Below are 16,713 nucleotides of genomic sequence, written 5' to 3' on the forward strand. Positions count from 1 at the left end.
TCAGTAAAATATTGATATTCATCTAACATATTGGAAAATGAAAATCAAGAGAGTAATCAATTATAACAGAGTTCACCTTCACAGGGAGCTCATCTTACCAAAATAATACAATTAGCTTACCAAAAAATGAGATAAAAGCCCTCTGTCCCAGAAAGTTTCAAATGATACTCTTCCAATACTTCACATCAGCAACTGCAAATAAAAAGACAACACTTTAAAACATGAACCTTCATTTGAAACCAAAAACATTTTCTAAATAGCTAGCAACTTAAACAAGAAAAATCAACTGTTAGCTTGTCTTAATTAAGAAGAAAACTAAAAAGTGCTCCTATGTAAGTCGTAACTACAGAGATCTTAACATGCCCAAAGAGGGAATTCAGTAACTGGAATCTGACAGATACACATGTGCTGGCTAAAGCCTCTTTTCTGGCAAGAACAGTTCAGAATTCTTTGCCACAAAACAATTTTTTAAAAAGCTTCTTCAGTACAGAAGTGGAAAACTACGACTTAGCAATACAAGTTATAGAAGAGCTCTTTAGCAGAAGATCCAAGAGGTACTGATCTTTAAAAGGGTTTAACTTTACATTAAAATTAGCTTTCACCCCCCAAGAAAGCAGAGGAAGACCTCCAGACAGTGGCCACTGCCTAAACATTTCTGGACAAAGCTGCTGCAAAACAAACCCAGGTGACCAGCCAGGCCTTCCAAGCCCCTACCTTTTTATTTCCCAAGTGCTGGGCAGTTATTTCCTCAAAAATAAATTTCAGTATTGTGATGCAAATACCTATCTGTAAAAAAACTATATGGAGAAAACAGATGACTCACTTCATACCTATGCAGTCACTTCAGGAGGTACTCACAGACATCTCCTACAGCATCTGAATGACTGCAGGGACACAGAGTTCTCTGCTAAATTACCCAAGCCCTAAAATTAAAGTTCCAGACTAAAACCAACCATTCCCAAGGCACAGAAGCAGCCAAACTGATGGAATACCACTCCCTTGTATCCACAGGAGCAGATTTGCTCTTCACAATAACTTGGAAGCTATCCCAATTCCATGCTGCATGTGGATGTGCCTGGAAAGTCTGACTTCTCTAAACATATAATCTGCTAGAAATAGTTTGCTTGTACTCTGATGTGCCACAACTGGTGATAATTGTCACATTCTGGTCCACTAAAAAATATAAATCCCTATGCTGTAGTTGTTGTATCCTTTAGTTTATGGCTTATGACAAAAAACCAACAACTTTTGGTTAAAAAAATATGTTTTTAGGATGGATGTAGTGGAAAAAAATAGTTTTAAAACTACCAACTTGTATGCATCAAGCAAAAGAAATTCTACCATTTCATTCAGTGAACATATTTTAAGGGAATCTCACAGATATCTTCAAGTATTTAAAAACCCTGTGACATTGGGATGTCGTGCTGTAACAGAAAACACCCTATGATCAGAGCTGTCCAAAACCTCAGGCAATCATCACAATTCTATAAAACAGGTTCTAAAAGCAACATTTGATTACTTGCAACAGAAGATAACTTTTAAAAATCTCTCTCAACCACCAAGCCAAATGCCAATTCCAATAGCTTTATGGGTTGAGCATTCACTACAGCACATGAAGCAGAAAGGACAGAGTTTCACTTGGAGATACCACACTGAGCATGCAACAAGTTCAACTTTACAGCTGCTTGGTTGTACAAAGTCACCTTTGACTGCAATACTTTGGAAGTTTCATAAATTAAAAAACAAACAACCCAAACTATGAAGGCAGGCTACACAACTCTAGAATAACTCTTCAGAGTTTTCTGGCCACATTCATGCTTTTAAATAAGCAAGATCCACATTCAGGGTAGCAGGAGGTAGAATTATTTTGTGTGGTTTAGGTCCAAGGGAAAAAAAAAAAACCTACACAGAATCTTTTTATTGAATTTAATGAGGTTTGGAAGAAGCCACTGAATCTCAAGAGTTTTGTAGAGAAGTTTTAAAAACAGGGGGAAAATGTTCCAATATAAGCATTAATAATTCCACTTTCTTCCTGCCAGTGTTCAAAAAGGCCTTTGCAAGGCACTCATCAGCATTCCTCTTGCAAGGCTGCTGGGCACAGATAAGCACCTCAAATGTTATCACTTCCTAAGGCAACAGCTTGCACCAAAATAAAAAAAAAAAAATAGCTGACTGTAAGAAGAAACGTGGCTCTGTTTTCTACTGCCATCTCCAAAACAGTAATTACTTAAGAAAGGAGCAACCCAAGTACTGGGGTATTAACTCTTTAATTAATACAGCTAAGTATGGTTTGATTTTTGCTGCCCCTGGGCAGGGTGTTGCAGCTTCTCCTCTGGGTGCTCCCCCCCAGTTCCTTTGCATCACTTCTTGTTTGACCCACCCAGAGGGGATTCAGCACCATGAGAAAAGCAAAAGCTGGAAGATAGAAAAGCAAAGGGGATCATTTCAGTAAAACCTATGAAGTCAAATATGTCTAAACAAAGGAAGTAGCTTTGCACCACTTTTATTAGGCTCTCACATTCTCGCTGTCTTGGCTTAGATTTTCTATAAGCACAGGTGCTGAAGGACAGGGAAGCATGATCCAGTTCTAAATGTGGAGGAAGTCATTCTGCTATGGGGCTCCAGTACTCCAGGAGATGTGAATAAGAACATTTCAACAAAGCTTTTGCTTTGAAGCATCTTCTTAGGTAGGCTGCTGGACTACACAGCCTCCAATCAAAATATACCAGGAGTCTGTGGCAACATTTTTCTTAATGTTTATTTAAATAAAACATTGGCAATCAGCTATGAAAAACACTCTTGAGAAGTTTTAATAAACATGTTAGTTTAATTAGGAGATTGGAAAGTTGTCACTTCAGTTCCTTAGCTGAAAAGCTGTGCCTAGCAAGTACAGAAGAGGTATGATTTGATAAGCATGAAGTGAAATGACAGAAGCATAGCTTTGGAAAAAAAAAATCCAAATTCTCTAGCCACTGACAAAATATCCCTAAAAAACGTAGACAAACAAAACCAAACCAAACTTTCTCCTGGTAACTGACTGTTTGGAAGGTGTGTTATTTTCTTACTTTGCTGAAATAGGGCACTTCTGCATTGGTTATGCCACACTATGTCACAACCTTAGTATTACACAAGCACAGCTTCTGGTGAGAAGTTCTGCAGATCCATTTCCATCTCTCACTTTGCTGTTCCCACACCCCTAGCCCTGCACACACCATTTTATCCCTTTTTCTGGCTTCTTGCTGTTCAGCTGTGGCTCATGCATTGGCTAGAGACTGCTTTCCTCCTCCTCCTTTGTTTTTCTTATTTTCACTTGCTTTCCCCCCAGACTATTTTTACCTTATTCTTAGTGTGCCAAGGAACAGAGTGCTACTATCAGCTACCAACCACCCAGGGTGCTGTGGTTAGCTTGTGGCTGGGCTACAAACCACAGAGGGGATGAGAGCTCTGGGACTGCTGGAACCCATCAGGTTCCCACTTCATAGAAAGCTTAAAACACGTACACAGAGAAGGAATGCTGATCTTCAAGAAGGGATTTTCTTGTTTAGACTGCCCTGGGTCTGCTCTATGATACACTTCCCCAGGTGAAGCTCCATAATTTCCAGGTGGAAAGCAGCTGAATGTGAAGCACATGCTGAATGCACAAAAGAGGAAGCAGAGATCAACAGTCAGACCAAATCCCTCACTTTGCCTTAATGCAGATGAAGTGTCCTCCAGAAGAGCAGTCTGAACTTTTATCCCATCTTCCACTCTTCTTCTGTGAGTGAAGCACAAATGTAATTGTGAGAGCCCAAAGCACCAAAAAAATTTTGCCAGTGTCAGTCACTACATTAAGGGGAGGCAGTTTTATTTCCTGGGGAGCCCTTTAGGAGGCAAGCCTGGGAGTTTCCTTCAGCTTCCCACTCTGAAGAGGCTTTAATCTGGTTTTCAAGCAGTTTGATTAAGCTGATTATCTTTGCATACTAGTTTAAAAAGATCACTTCTCTTATACTCTTGGAAAATTAAATGCAGAAGCAACAGCTCAAAGGTAAACCATAAAAACCCACAGCACCTCAGATAATAAAGAAAGATGAAAATGATGAGAGAGTGCAGTGGGCAAGGCAGTAAAAGCACTGCTGAGACTGGGGCTGTCAAATGCTACTGGTAGTAGAGATCAATTTGAATTTGCATTGAGGAAGGTCCATTTTTCCACAGCTCATGTAAAGAATAAAAAGCAGAAGAGGCATTCTAGTATTAATTACTCCAATAAATAAGAGGGTTTTTAAGGAAAGAGTGTTTCTGAATAAATGATTATATACCAATGTTCTCCTTCACTGCTCTCAAAACAACCATGGTCAAAAGTGCCCAGCAAGTTGAGAGTCAAAATCAAAAGAAAACAGCACTTTCATAAGATTTCAGCTTTTCATTTGGATAAAATCCTGAGATCCAAACATTGCAACAGTTCATACATAAACCAAGATACAATTTACATTTCATAGATCTTCTGATAAACCACTGGAAGCTGAAAGCTCAAATTAAACCACTCTGATTTTTTTTTCCCAGTTACTCTCTCTTTCTCAATTTTATGTGCAATTTTTTTTTTTTTTTTTTTTTTTTTTTTTACAGACAAGTATCACCTACTAAGGACTAAGGAGCTCTGTAAATTGGTCTGACCTGTGGATGGCATCTGGATCCACCCATCAGCTCTAAAAGTTGCACCCAGAATACTGCCCAGGGCCTGAGTTGCTGAAAGCTCAGCAGACTATGTAGGTTCAAAGCTGGGAAGCTGACCAAATATATACCAGGGAGAGTGTGTCCAAAGTCAACCAAAGAGCCACAAAAAGGAGAGCAATATTAAAGGTATGAAACACAAAAAGCAAATGCACAATACCAGACAGCAAAAGTTTCCATTGGAAGTGGCAGAACAGACTATGACGGGAATAATTTGCTCCTCATCCTTGTTTTCCCACTAAGGCCCTCACAGCCTGTTTGCCATAACCCCTCCTCAGTTTCTTCCTTTCTATAAGAGAGGCAACACATAGGGAGAAGGAGCTGTTAATCAAGATCTCAACAGTTTTAAGCATCCTCCAAAGGAACTATTTCCCCTTTCCCACTTCAGTAAAATTGTGCTTAAACTCAGTCCTCTCTATCAACTGGATGAGTACCAGACAGAGGTAGCTGCTGCTCTGGGCTCCCTAGATGTTATTATCCTGACAGGCAATGCAACACTAAAGAGACAAGTAATTAGAAAAAGATTTTTCTGAAAACAGGAAGAACCAAGCAGCAAGTTTGATTTGAAAGCTTCTTTGGAGCTTCAAGTCACACTCTCATGATATTTTTTTTTTCTCCGTGGAACTACTTCAGGACAAAGCAGAGGCAGCTAGTAGCTCCTAAATGTGTAAGCTGACCTCATTCCCACTATATTTTGCCTGGCTTTTAAAACCTCTCTAAGAAAACACCACTCAATGCTTTTGTGATAAGACAACTTTATTGAAAGAGCAAGTACCTGCCATGAATAAATATTTCTTTCTCAAAGCATTAAGTAGGGTAAGTTATTATAAGGTGTCCATAACCTCAACCCCTATGCAGGCCCAGAGCAGCTGACACAGCCAGGAACAGGCAGGACACATAAGTCACTTTTCTGTTCTCAAAGCCTGTAACTAAACATCACTTTTACTAAACACCTTGCACAGTGCAATTATGGACTGCTTAAATTTTAATCCATTCATTGCTAAGCCTCGTTGAAAAAAAACCTGCTCTGTCAAGGAGGCCATTTGGGTAAGATGCATATCCACCTTCCCTGTCTTCATTGAGGAAGATCTCAGAGGCTCAGTCTTCAACAACTTCCCAGGACTACCTTACCAAAGTGGGAAAGCTGATCACTGCATGTGGTAAAATCATGGCACACTCCAAATGCTTTTCTTTTTTACTTGACAAATAAACAAGGTGGCTTTGCTTTGAAAATACTGTTTGCATTCCCTGAAATGTGGTGAGCCCTCAGAAAGGGTACTGCTCCCACACTCCTCCCCAGCAACATGCTCCCTCTTCTTACACCGCCTCTCATATTTCAGACCCCTCACAACTTCATCCAAGATGAAGCTAATCCAGAAAGTCAGCTTATAGTACCAATACCCTACACTAGTGTATGTGTTGTTTGTGTCCAGAGCAGCTGCTGATAGAGCAAGGGCATGGCAGTCAGCATTTACAGAATGAGGCAGCTCTTTTCAGCACCTGCAGAAATGACTTTTTTTTTTTACAGACCTAGTCAGCTCCCTCATCTCAAACTACTTACATACACACTTGTTTCTCAAAGCATTTAGCAGGCCAAGGTGAAATGGCAGATTTTACAGCTCGAGTACCAATTACATCCAAAAAGCCCCCATCTGAATTAGAAATATTAAGCCTACAACTGTACCCTGGGCAACAGGAACAAAAGTTGTGTTCAGGTGTAACACACAGCAGTGATGTTTCTCCAGCAACTGTGGGCTCAGGGATGAAGAACTCATCTCTTCCAACCCACTATGGCAGGGCGTAAATATGTTTGATCACAGCATTAGTAGTACTGCTTCTTTCCACTATAAAATACTAAGTTAATTCAATACAACTGCTGAATTCAGGTATTTCTTCATTAGTACATGCAAAACAATCCTGGTAATACAACTCAATCAACTGATCACATTCAAAGAGCTGCCCTAGGTAGAAAGGCATCTTTAAGCACAAGAAACCCTCTTTATGAGCTGACCACCTAAATTTCACATTTCAGCAGTTAATCAAGAACCCAGGCAAGCATTTCTAGGATTGTAAACAGCTGTTTTCTAGCAAGCAGCCTTGTTTGGGCATCATCCACAAGACTGCCATGGAATCAACACAACCCCCTATTCAATCAGTAAATATTGTAAGGCAGAAGTCAACTTATGACAAGATAAAACCCTGTCTGTTATGCAAGATAAGGAGACCAGCAAAGGCTGGGTAAGGAATCACTAGCAGCTTCAGTGAGCAGAAGGAATTTTCTGCTACCTCCCATTTAGAGAGCAAGCCCCAGTTTAAAGCCAGACAACTGACCATGTTACCTTCCCCTCCATACACCTCCTTCCAGCCCAGAACAAACAACTTCTTGCATCCATCCAGTTCCAGTTTCAACTGCTCCAAACCTTCAGCTCTGTTCCTAGTCAAGGTTTCTAAGAGAGTGGGAGAAGACTCAGACTAGCATTGCCCTTCAACTGGGCACAGCAGGAAGCTCTTAGGCTCCCTGCATGCATTAAGACACACACAGAACTCAGATGCTTTCCCTAATTAAGGAAGCTTCCTATATTTAGACCACAAGGGACAAAAAAATTGGCTTTGCTACCAGCACATTGCCTCTCAGCAACCTGCTACTTCATATCCATCCTTTGGCCAGCTTATTCCATCCACTAAAGCTGGGAGAAAAAGCAGAAGAGCAGATAGCTTTTCTCCTGGAGTCAAGTCGCTTCCCTAGCTTCCAAATATTAGGACAGTTGTTTATTTCCATCTTTTTCCATTCATGGAAAGTCAGATCCTTTCAAAAGCAGGAAATGTAACTGCCAAAATAATTCGTTTCCATTTGCAAGTTGCACTTAAGACCTGGAGATGGGACTATAAAATGTTCTACAAATACATGCAGAAAAAGGACACTGAACCATCTACATATCCAACTACAGTGAGGAGTTCTGAACGGCCAAGACTCTCACGTGAGAGTCTCATGAAATAACAGGGACTGAACCAGAAATTGTGCCTGGCCCTTCTTTGATGAAGGAAGCACGAGGCACAGATCATCATGCAGCTCAAGGTTGCCTAAAGAAATGTGAAGCTAGTCTTAATGTGTTTCCATTTCTGTAACCAGTTTTGAAGATCAATTAACACATTATGAGCATCTCCAGTAAATACAGAGGTCTTCAAACAGAATAGTTAATTTTGTCAAACTGCAAAACTTATTCCTCTAAAAGACAGCTGTGTTTCAGCACCAGTGTGCTCTAGAATGTAAATTTGATTATTTTTTTTAAGCCCAGTAGCCTTCCAGCTATTAACTGAGGTAGTGTGCTTTGCAAGCATCTTGTTCAAATCTTGAACATGTCAAATTCAAGAATAATTATGAGTTCTAAAGTCATGTTTCCAGAAAGCCAGGGAGGATGGGTTCACAGTCATGACAGCTCCCTAAAAATCTTCTCTACATAACACCATCAGTAATACTCAAAGTCCACAGGCTTGTCAGTTTACACTGAAGTTGCAGACATTCAGAGCCAGGAAAAAATTTACTTGGATGACCAGAATATGCTTATTTTAAAAAAACTAAACAGCCAAAGTTAAACATATCTAGGTAGCTCAGAGAGGCACCAAAGTAGGTTTTGTGGTTGTTTTCAAAGCACAAAGTTACATCAAAACACTGAGCTTCAACTGGAGTTGAAAATAAATTCTGCAACAGACTGCAACTCTGCTAGTGAAACAGGTTAGTATTTCCTAGCCACACTGTCTTTCCCTTCTTCCCTCTTATATTTAGAATTAAAAATCCATTAACCTAAGTGTTCAAGCTTCCTCAGGAGGGTATCAGCAGATATTTACCCTGTTTGGAAAAAGGAATTGATCCTATGTGGTAGCTATATCCAGACTGTTTCAATGCCTGGATCAACCAAGGGGACTGAGCTGCTCTTAAGGAACATGAAGATTTAAGTCTTGATTTCTCACCTGATCCTTATATAAACCACATCAAGTTCTGCACAGTTGATTAGTTTATACCAAAAAGTGGTATTACTCCAGTATCCTATTATATACTAAACACATTTTAAAAAAAATAATGACAAATAAGCAAGATAATATCAAGTATCTGTCTGGATAGACAAATACATTCCTACAACAAAAAGGAACACTAACTGTTGTAGTATTCCTACAACATAGAAGCACTTAATCTTCAGTATTTTTGTTTCTAGTGTTGAACTGTTGCAGGAATACATTTGCCTGTACATTCAGACACTTGTGTCCTGATGAACTCTAATGAACTAGCCAGAACACACTTCTCCCCAGATATTTGGTTTATTGTGGCTTCTTTCCTTGTCAGGCAAACCCTGACTTTAATCTTCTCTCACTTACTTTCTCTAGACTAACTTATTTATCTTGGTAGATAACTTAAGAACACTAGCAATACAAAGAACAAAGTAATTTCAGTGTTTATCCTTTGGACAACATTCACTCCTTCCCTGTGTGACTCAACAAAAACCTAGTTTACTACAAAAGCCTTGGCTGGAATTAGGAGACAAATCATCATTTTTAAAAGAAAAAAAAACCAAAAAAGAGTTTGGGCTCTTCAAGTTACCTAAACACACTTCACACACAGCTTCCCATGGGCTGTGGGTGCAGCGAGTGCAGTTCAACAGCTAATTCTGGTACTAACATATCAGGAAGATAATTATCATTTAAAATATGGTTTCATCCCAGACTGAAAAAAAAAATATGGACATCAGTATGTAGGAACTTTAGTTATCCACTTTAATACTGTTTTACATTTGAATTGTGTTCAGGAAGCAAGACAACCTTCCTTTAAAGCAATATAAAAATATTTATCCCCTTTACAGTAAGGTTATGCTATATCCTCTCGAGTTGTATTTTATAAAGACATGCAAGAACATGTGCATATTAAGCCATGAGTTTGCTTAAAGATATGGAAATAGCACAAGTTACACATTAGGAACACAAGTTCTTACCTTTTACTTGCAAAGGTCAAGCTTCAACTAAATGCAGAGAAGTAGCAATTCACAGTAAAAATTAAGATCAAGTAAATTATTCTGTATTCTTCAATCTGAAGTGACCCCTGGTAACCAACTCGGTACCTCAAGCAACTGTACTTACTGAACATCAACTCAGAGATTTCTGTCTAAAACCCTTGAGGATAAAGTTGAATTTGTTTCTATTAAAAAAGTAAATCAGAAAAGTTTTGGCAAAAAAGTAGACACAACATAAAAAAGGAGCAGTAAGAGGTTTAGTATTTGAGTTTTGGCTCCTAATTCACTGCTTTGCTCCTGATGAAATGAAATGGAAAAAAACCCCTGACCTCAACTGGCAGCATCTTGTTTTATGTAAGCAGAATGATGCTGCTGACAACATCTGAACACATAATGAGAAACACAATTTGCTCAGGTACTCGAGGATCTCTTTTAAGATCTTATGTGGTGTCAACTTCCATCTCAGTCCAAACCAAAACAAGGCAGGAATTTTTCATTCCCATAACTATAAAAATAAAAGCTGCCAGAAACTATAAAAGGAAAGCTTGCCATAAGGTCCAGGAGGACTGATCTTGAAAGTTTTCCTTTGGAAAGAGCTCAGATTGACATCAGCCATTTCTGTGCTCTGAACAGTCAACAAGATTCAACATCCAGTTACAAAAAAAGCTTTCTCTGCCTCTTTAAGCCCAAAAAGGAAAACATAAAGAACAAGAATAGATAAATGTGCAAACAATTGAGAACAACTTGGGTTGAATGGAACACCTCAACATCAGTTAGTCCAAGCCTCTACTTGACAGACTTCCAATTAGATCAAGCTGCTCACGGACTTATCCAGCCAAAGTCTGAATATGTCCAAGGTTATTCCTTCTAGACAACCTGTTTCAATATTAAGGTTGGAATCTTAATTAAACCATGTTCAGAAAAATACTCAAAGACAAAGGAAGCCTTCACAATGAGCAAAACCAGAAAACAAGGATAAGATTGTTCAGAATAATAAAGTCTGCCTCACTTTTACTGCAAGACTATTTCAAGTGGTTATGCAGTCGGGGCAACACAAATCTACATGGGAAGGCAAACGCAGAAGCAAATGCTCAGAGGAGAGATGAAAAAGCATTTGCAATTTAGATAAACAACAGCTTGCTGTAGGAACAACCTCAGTATTCAGGTCTTGCATTTCTGAAACAGCTTGCTTAGTTTTGTACATCTAGATTCAAATGCCAAAAAACTGCTCAGACACCTTTCCTGGATGGAAGATTAAATGTTGAGGTAGGAAAGCTTACTTGGCAAGCTTAAATTGATCTGTCAGTCAAGTTCAAAGCTTTAAAGTATGTGTGTTTTAATAAAAGTAATACAATCTGTGTCATTAGATAGGAAATCCAACATCTGCCTCAGTTTCAGATCCAGCTGACAGAAGAGTTTTGGGTCTTCCCTGATGGTAGAGGCTTCCACAATAACCAATGAAACCCATGAAGAAATACTTACAGCTGAACCTCACATTCAGTCTGCACACCTTAAACTTTGGCATGAACTGAAGCTGCTTTTTTTCCAGTTACCATTACCACGTGTACTAAAAACCGTATCTTCCAAGAACCATGTAAGGAACAGGGGCCTGGTTTGGTGGTTTACTGCTTTATATACAACAGCTCAAGTAGTCAGAGCACTGGTGTGCAAACCCTGCTGTAAGGTAAAAGTCCTGACAGGGCAGGCATGTTCTGAGATGGATTTCTGGACCAGAAGTTGTTACAGGTGGTTGCACAATAAAGTAAACAAGGGAGGCAAAGCTGACAGCCTGAGACCTGTGCACTAATGACACAACAGGTATTTTCACTACTCATACACACCACAGAAATCACCTTAGGAAATGCAAGCACTATGACCACCTGTGAAGCTTTAGCTCTGCTTCTTGTGGAATATGTATTGTCCCTAATTCCCTTCCATCCTTTCCTTCCCATACATCCTCACCCTCACTCAGTGAGGACACGACATGGACAATATTCTTTGAACCCAGAACTCTTCATTTTTATTAAACTCTGTGTGTAGAGTTCTGAATCAAGTCAATCTTTCCTACACTGCTCAGTTTATAGCACCTCCTCTGCTCAAGAGCCACAGTTTTCACACTGTCCCATATGGTTAAGTGGCAGTAATGTATTTTTAAAAAGGTTGAAAAACTAAGCACAGGAAGAGTTCAAGGCATCAGAAGGATCATGTAGTTTCAGCACCCAGAACAGATGTTCATAGCTCTTGAAGTGCTCCAGATTTTTACAGTATTCTGCTGGGAAATACAGCTCCACCCCTTGGGGCCCTGAGCTGTGGAGGTAATCGCTCAGGCCTGGAGTTGTTCATTTAACACCAAAACCATAACTCTACACACACCTGTAAAAGTTTACTGGGAACTTATCAGCCAGCACCACAACCCAGGGCAGGGCAGGGACACATCTTGATCTCCAGGATGGCAGCCACCTGACTCACCAGCCCACCACCTCTTGCCAGATAAAGTCACTATTCCCTCACCCAGTGCTTCCACAACCACCAGGTAATTTAAAATCCTATTGGGCCACCTGGAAGTTCTGGATTTCTTCTGACATCCAAAGCTATTGCAGCCTCTCTTTAAAATTATCTCAGTTATTACCTGGGCACTCACAGCACCAGTCAAAAGATCAGACAGCCTGTTAGGCATTTAAATGGCCAATGATCACACCTCCCACAAACAGCTTAATCTGCTTATATTAGTTTATTGGCTCAGCTGCCCAGCACAGATAAATCTCTTTTGGAGAGTGATGAACTCCCTGGTAAGCCTTCAGAATAGAACAGGATTTCCATTTGGTAGGGTAGCTTCATCAACCCCCTCATTTATTAGGAAGCCCAGGTCATCAAGGACTCCCATTAAAGCCAAAATGAATCCATGTACCTCATGCCCATCACCTCCTTTAAAAAGGTCAGACCAAAAGCTAGGGGTGGAGCTGTCCACTTTGAACATAACACAGGTGGAAATCCCGTACCTGATTTGCTAATCTTTCCCCCTTTTAAAGTTTTCTTGCAGAGCAGCATATGGCAGTTTAAGCTAACACAATCCCATACATGAGGGGGATGCATGCCTGCCACTAACACTTAAAGGATGTTCAGAACTTACACGTGCTCAAGCTACATTAATGCTAAAACCAGAAACAAGACAAGGTTCAGCAGGCTCTTGTACTAAATTCTTTTATACAAATTATACAAATTCAGCAGCTTTTCCCTCCATATGCTTTGTTGCAGGTCTCCCAGTTCATTTGCTGGGCTCCCAAACCTGTCTCCAAGCCCCACAACTGGGCTGAACATCACCTTTCTGTACAGCCTCCACACCCAGGAATACTTTCATCTGGCTTTGGGCATAAGTTATTTCACTAACAACTTTTGAAGGAGGATATTTTCTTTAAACCAGCAATGAAAAAGCCATGAAATGAGTTTTGAAGCCAGTACAGATAATACATCACAGGGCACCTGCATCAGCAAGGCATCTCTGCCATGCTTAAACTGCACCTGCCTGAGCTTGAACTCTTGTTTATCTTATCAAAAGGATGTCAGGAGTCTTATGCAAGTTCACCTCTAACATACTTGTTATCCTCTTAGGAGCCACTGAATGTAATGTGAGTTAATGAATAACACAGTAAGAATTATTTCATTATCCCCATGATGAAAGAGAGCCATCTAATTCTTGGATGTGATGTCAGCCTTGAGAACTAGCCAGTGATACTTACCCAGGCTTCTACTGCTCAATCAAGTGCTACACCAGTGGTGTTTGTAGTGAAAGCCTTGCAGACTGCACTGACAGCTCAAGCAAGCTTGCCAGAGCATGAAGCAAAGCTACCGAGAGCAGCCTCAGGAAGAATTAAAGTAGGAAGAGTGAGGAAGCCAAGCCTGTCATTTTGCTCCCACAGGACAGGAGAGGAGGGGGTTTAGCAGAATACATTTAATGCCCAGGCCTGGCACAGGTATGGCAATTGATGCTGTCACAGTGTGTCAGCTCCACATTTTTCTTTTTTCTAACCTCTGCTTTTGGAGTCACAACCCCACTCAAAGTCTCCACCTGTCTCTGGTCCTGCCTAAGCCAACCTGGCTCTAATGCTCCATCAGATACCCATGATACTTCCAGGGGAGTCTGAAGCAAGGCACAGCTCATCAGCAATCCTGTCTTCTGGTATTCGAGGCTACATCACTTTTGGTTCAGGTAATGACTTTCACTACAGAGCCAGATGCCTTATGAATTTAAGCAGATGTTTGCTCCACTGTAAAAAATGCACTCATCCCCTGCTGGAGGTAAATACACCATCATATGGGTAGGGAGGGGGACAACAAACACTTCCTCAGCATATCAAAGTCCTCCTTCAGGTCACCAAGACATCTGTCTGGGAGAAAAAAAAAGAAGCTTTAAATTGCCCAAAGAGCTTGTATGCTTAAAAGACTGACCAATTCTGCCAAGGAAATGATGTTTAGAAAGGTGTTTTACTTATTTCCCAGCCTTGAAAGTCCATCTTCATTGGTATCAGAACAGCTATGCCAGGCAGTGCCCTTCAGATAGTTTGATTCTTGGGATATGTGTTCCTTCCTGTCCAGAACACCGTGGTGCTTCCTTTAAATTATGCAGTCAGGAGCAAGCTCAGAGACAGGAGAGCAGCAGCCATTTGAATAGGTCATACCAACCCATGACAGAAGCTCACAAGTATTACTTAAGTTATTCACCTCTAAAAACTTGGCTGAGGAGAAATAAACCAGTAGCCAAGGCAAGCTAATAACCTGAGTAAGAAGAATAAACAGAAAACCTGGGAAACCAAAGTTAGAAGATGGATTTCTCCTGCAGGTGGAAAACCAGCATTGTCTTCCTGGTGTGTCCTGTCCAAGGAAAGAACCCAACCTCAGCTGTGCCAACAATTTTCTCTACATGCACTGCAGAAACAGAGATGCCTTCTCTTTTGAAGTAGTCAGATTTCCTCAGGACCTGCAGCTAGCAGTCACACAGTAGTGAGTTTGCCCAATGCATCCAAAGGGAAGAATAATTGTATCCTCCTCCAAATCAGACTGAAAGAAACACTATCTTCAAGCCTAGCATGTGCTCTTCTGTCATTCTCACATGAGTGTGCACATATAAGATGTATTAATTTTCAAGTCCTGGCATCACAATCACTCTGTCAAGAATGCAATGCTGAAGTATATTTAGAGTGGTTCTGCTCCTATGATAGGTGGCTTCCATAATGCTGTTAAGGTATCCTGGACTTGAAAATCACCATTGTTCTAGAAGCATCCATCTTAAATTCTTCAATAAGCACTCAAAATACCTGTATTTAAGCTACAAGGCCCATCTCACAGCAGCATCTACAAAAATTAATAGAAAATTTAGCAGCATTCACTATCAAAAGTTGCCTTTGGGAAAGTTTCTATTATGCTAGAGGCTTCTGAACTGGTATGGAAGAGCATTAACACCCAACTACATCTCCCATAAAAGGACACCCGTGTGCAGGCACTGTGCTTGAGCCTTGAAGTCATCATCTCCACACAAGTACTTTGAGGTGCTTCCCCAGTTAGTGCCCACCCACCTACCTGTCGAGCTGTGCCTACAGAGCTGGAAACCAGTGCCTAGAGGGAAGCACAAGGGTCCAGCATGAGGTAAGAAACAAGTTTTTGAGATGGTATGTGATTTAAGAACTTAATGGGCTAGAACTGATGCTCTCATTTGTGGCATCTGACTCGTTCAGTGATAACTGCTTTAAGTTTGATCACATGCTTGCATTCCCTACTGAGTCAGAGCTGTCCTTACACAAGACAAAGTTTTTCAGAGCTCCTGTGGGCTACTGGGAGGCTGTATCTGTCCTGTTTCTGCAGCAGTGCTGGTTAACCAAGGTGTCATGCCAAGAAAACTGCCCAAGCCACCTGCAGCCAAGAGATTAATCTTCACTGGAAGCATCCTTAATGCTATGTTCCACACCAGCTGTATAGAAAAACTGCCCTAGAGCCCTTAAGCAAGGTTCTTTTCACCTAAAATCAGATCTTGCCTCCTTCTAAAAAAGGCCCACATTCTACTCCTCAGTGAACAGTTCTTCCCTATTATCGACTCCCACATCAGGAGCCAGACACATCCTTGATTCAACTGTGTGGTTTGGTGGGAGGACAGGACAGAAATATCCAACTGCAGAGCTCCCTGCTTAAATGCACCTCAACATCATCACAAGAAGGAAGTAAACAATGTCATCCAGACCCTCCAGGGAAGCATCATGAGTTAAAACAACAGTTCTTTGGTGTTCATATGCAGAGAATAAGCCACTCAGACATTCCCCATATTGACAGAACAGTTGTTATCCTCAGCAGCTGTAAAGCTACTTCAATTCTTCCTGCATACCCAAGTTTTTTACTGACATTAAGTAGCTGCCTAAGTGGGAGAGAGTTGTAAAGCCATTCTGTCACCACCATTATTTTCTCAGAGCTTAAAAATTAAATCAAGTATTCCACTACTGGAATTTTCATTACTAGGAAGCTATTCCATGAGGGTTATTGGTTTGTTCTTCCAATATGGCAAAAATCAATTAGTTCAATGCTTTTAGTTAATTATTATTGCTTAACTAAGGTGAATGCAAACAGAAACCTGAAAAGCATGAAACAATCAGCAGGAAACCAAGCTCAATTGCTTAAAGATAAACTGAATACATCATGATTGTTTGTAAATGTCAGGGAAATTCTCACAAGCTCTAATAAGCATGAAAAATTTAAAGCCCTGCTGTTTAGAGCACGTCAGAAAATGACCACAGAAAAATTATACAGTGAGGTAAAGACTGATCTTTTTATTGGATCTAACACTTGGATCAGAATGAAGAATAGTTTGATATTATCTAAAAGAAAGAACTAGAACCTGGATGCAGTATTTCCAGGACATTCTGTCAAACTTTGATTCTCTCAGCAACAAAACATAAATAAGCATGAATGATTCCCTGGAGTCAAAACCCAAGGGACTGTGGTTCTCTAGAGCTTCTTCTGCACA

At 40.4% G+C, this 16,713-nt stretch overlaps 1 protein-coding gene across 6 annotated transcripts in view; it reads right to left on the reverse strand.

Moving 5' to 3' along the window:
* The window catches only part of MTMR3 (myotubularin related protein 3), a 76,689-nt gene that overhangs the window by 45,597 nt on the left and 14,379 nt on the right, over positions 1–16,713 (reverse strand). For 4 of the 6 annotated variants that reach the window (XM_030460791.1, XM_030460790.1, XM_030460789.1 and 1 more), the window contains exon 3: positions 121–192. The gene's annotated coding sequence lies outside the window, so the exon portion shown is untranslated. Of the gene's footprint in view, positions 1–120; positions 193–3,500; positions 3,632–3,683; positions 3,703–16,713 lie in introns of those variants that run through there. The other 2 variants (XM_030460788.1, XM_030460787.1) reach the window with 2 other exon arrangements.

Source organism: Calypte anna, chromosome 15 (assembly GCF_003957555.1).
Source record: "Calypte anna isolate BGI_N300 chromosome 15, bCalAnn1_v1.p, whole genome shotgun sequence".
In the NCBI taxonomy this organism is placed as follows: domain Eukaryota; kingdom Metazoa; phylum Chordata; class Aves; order Apodiformes; family Trochilidae; genus Calypte; species Calypte anna.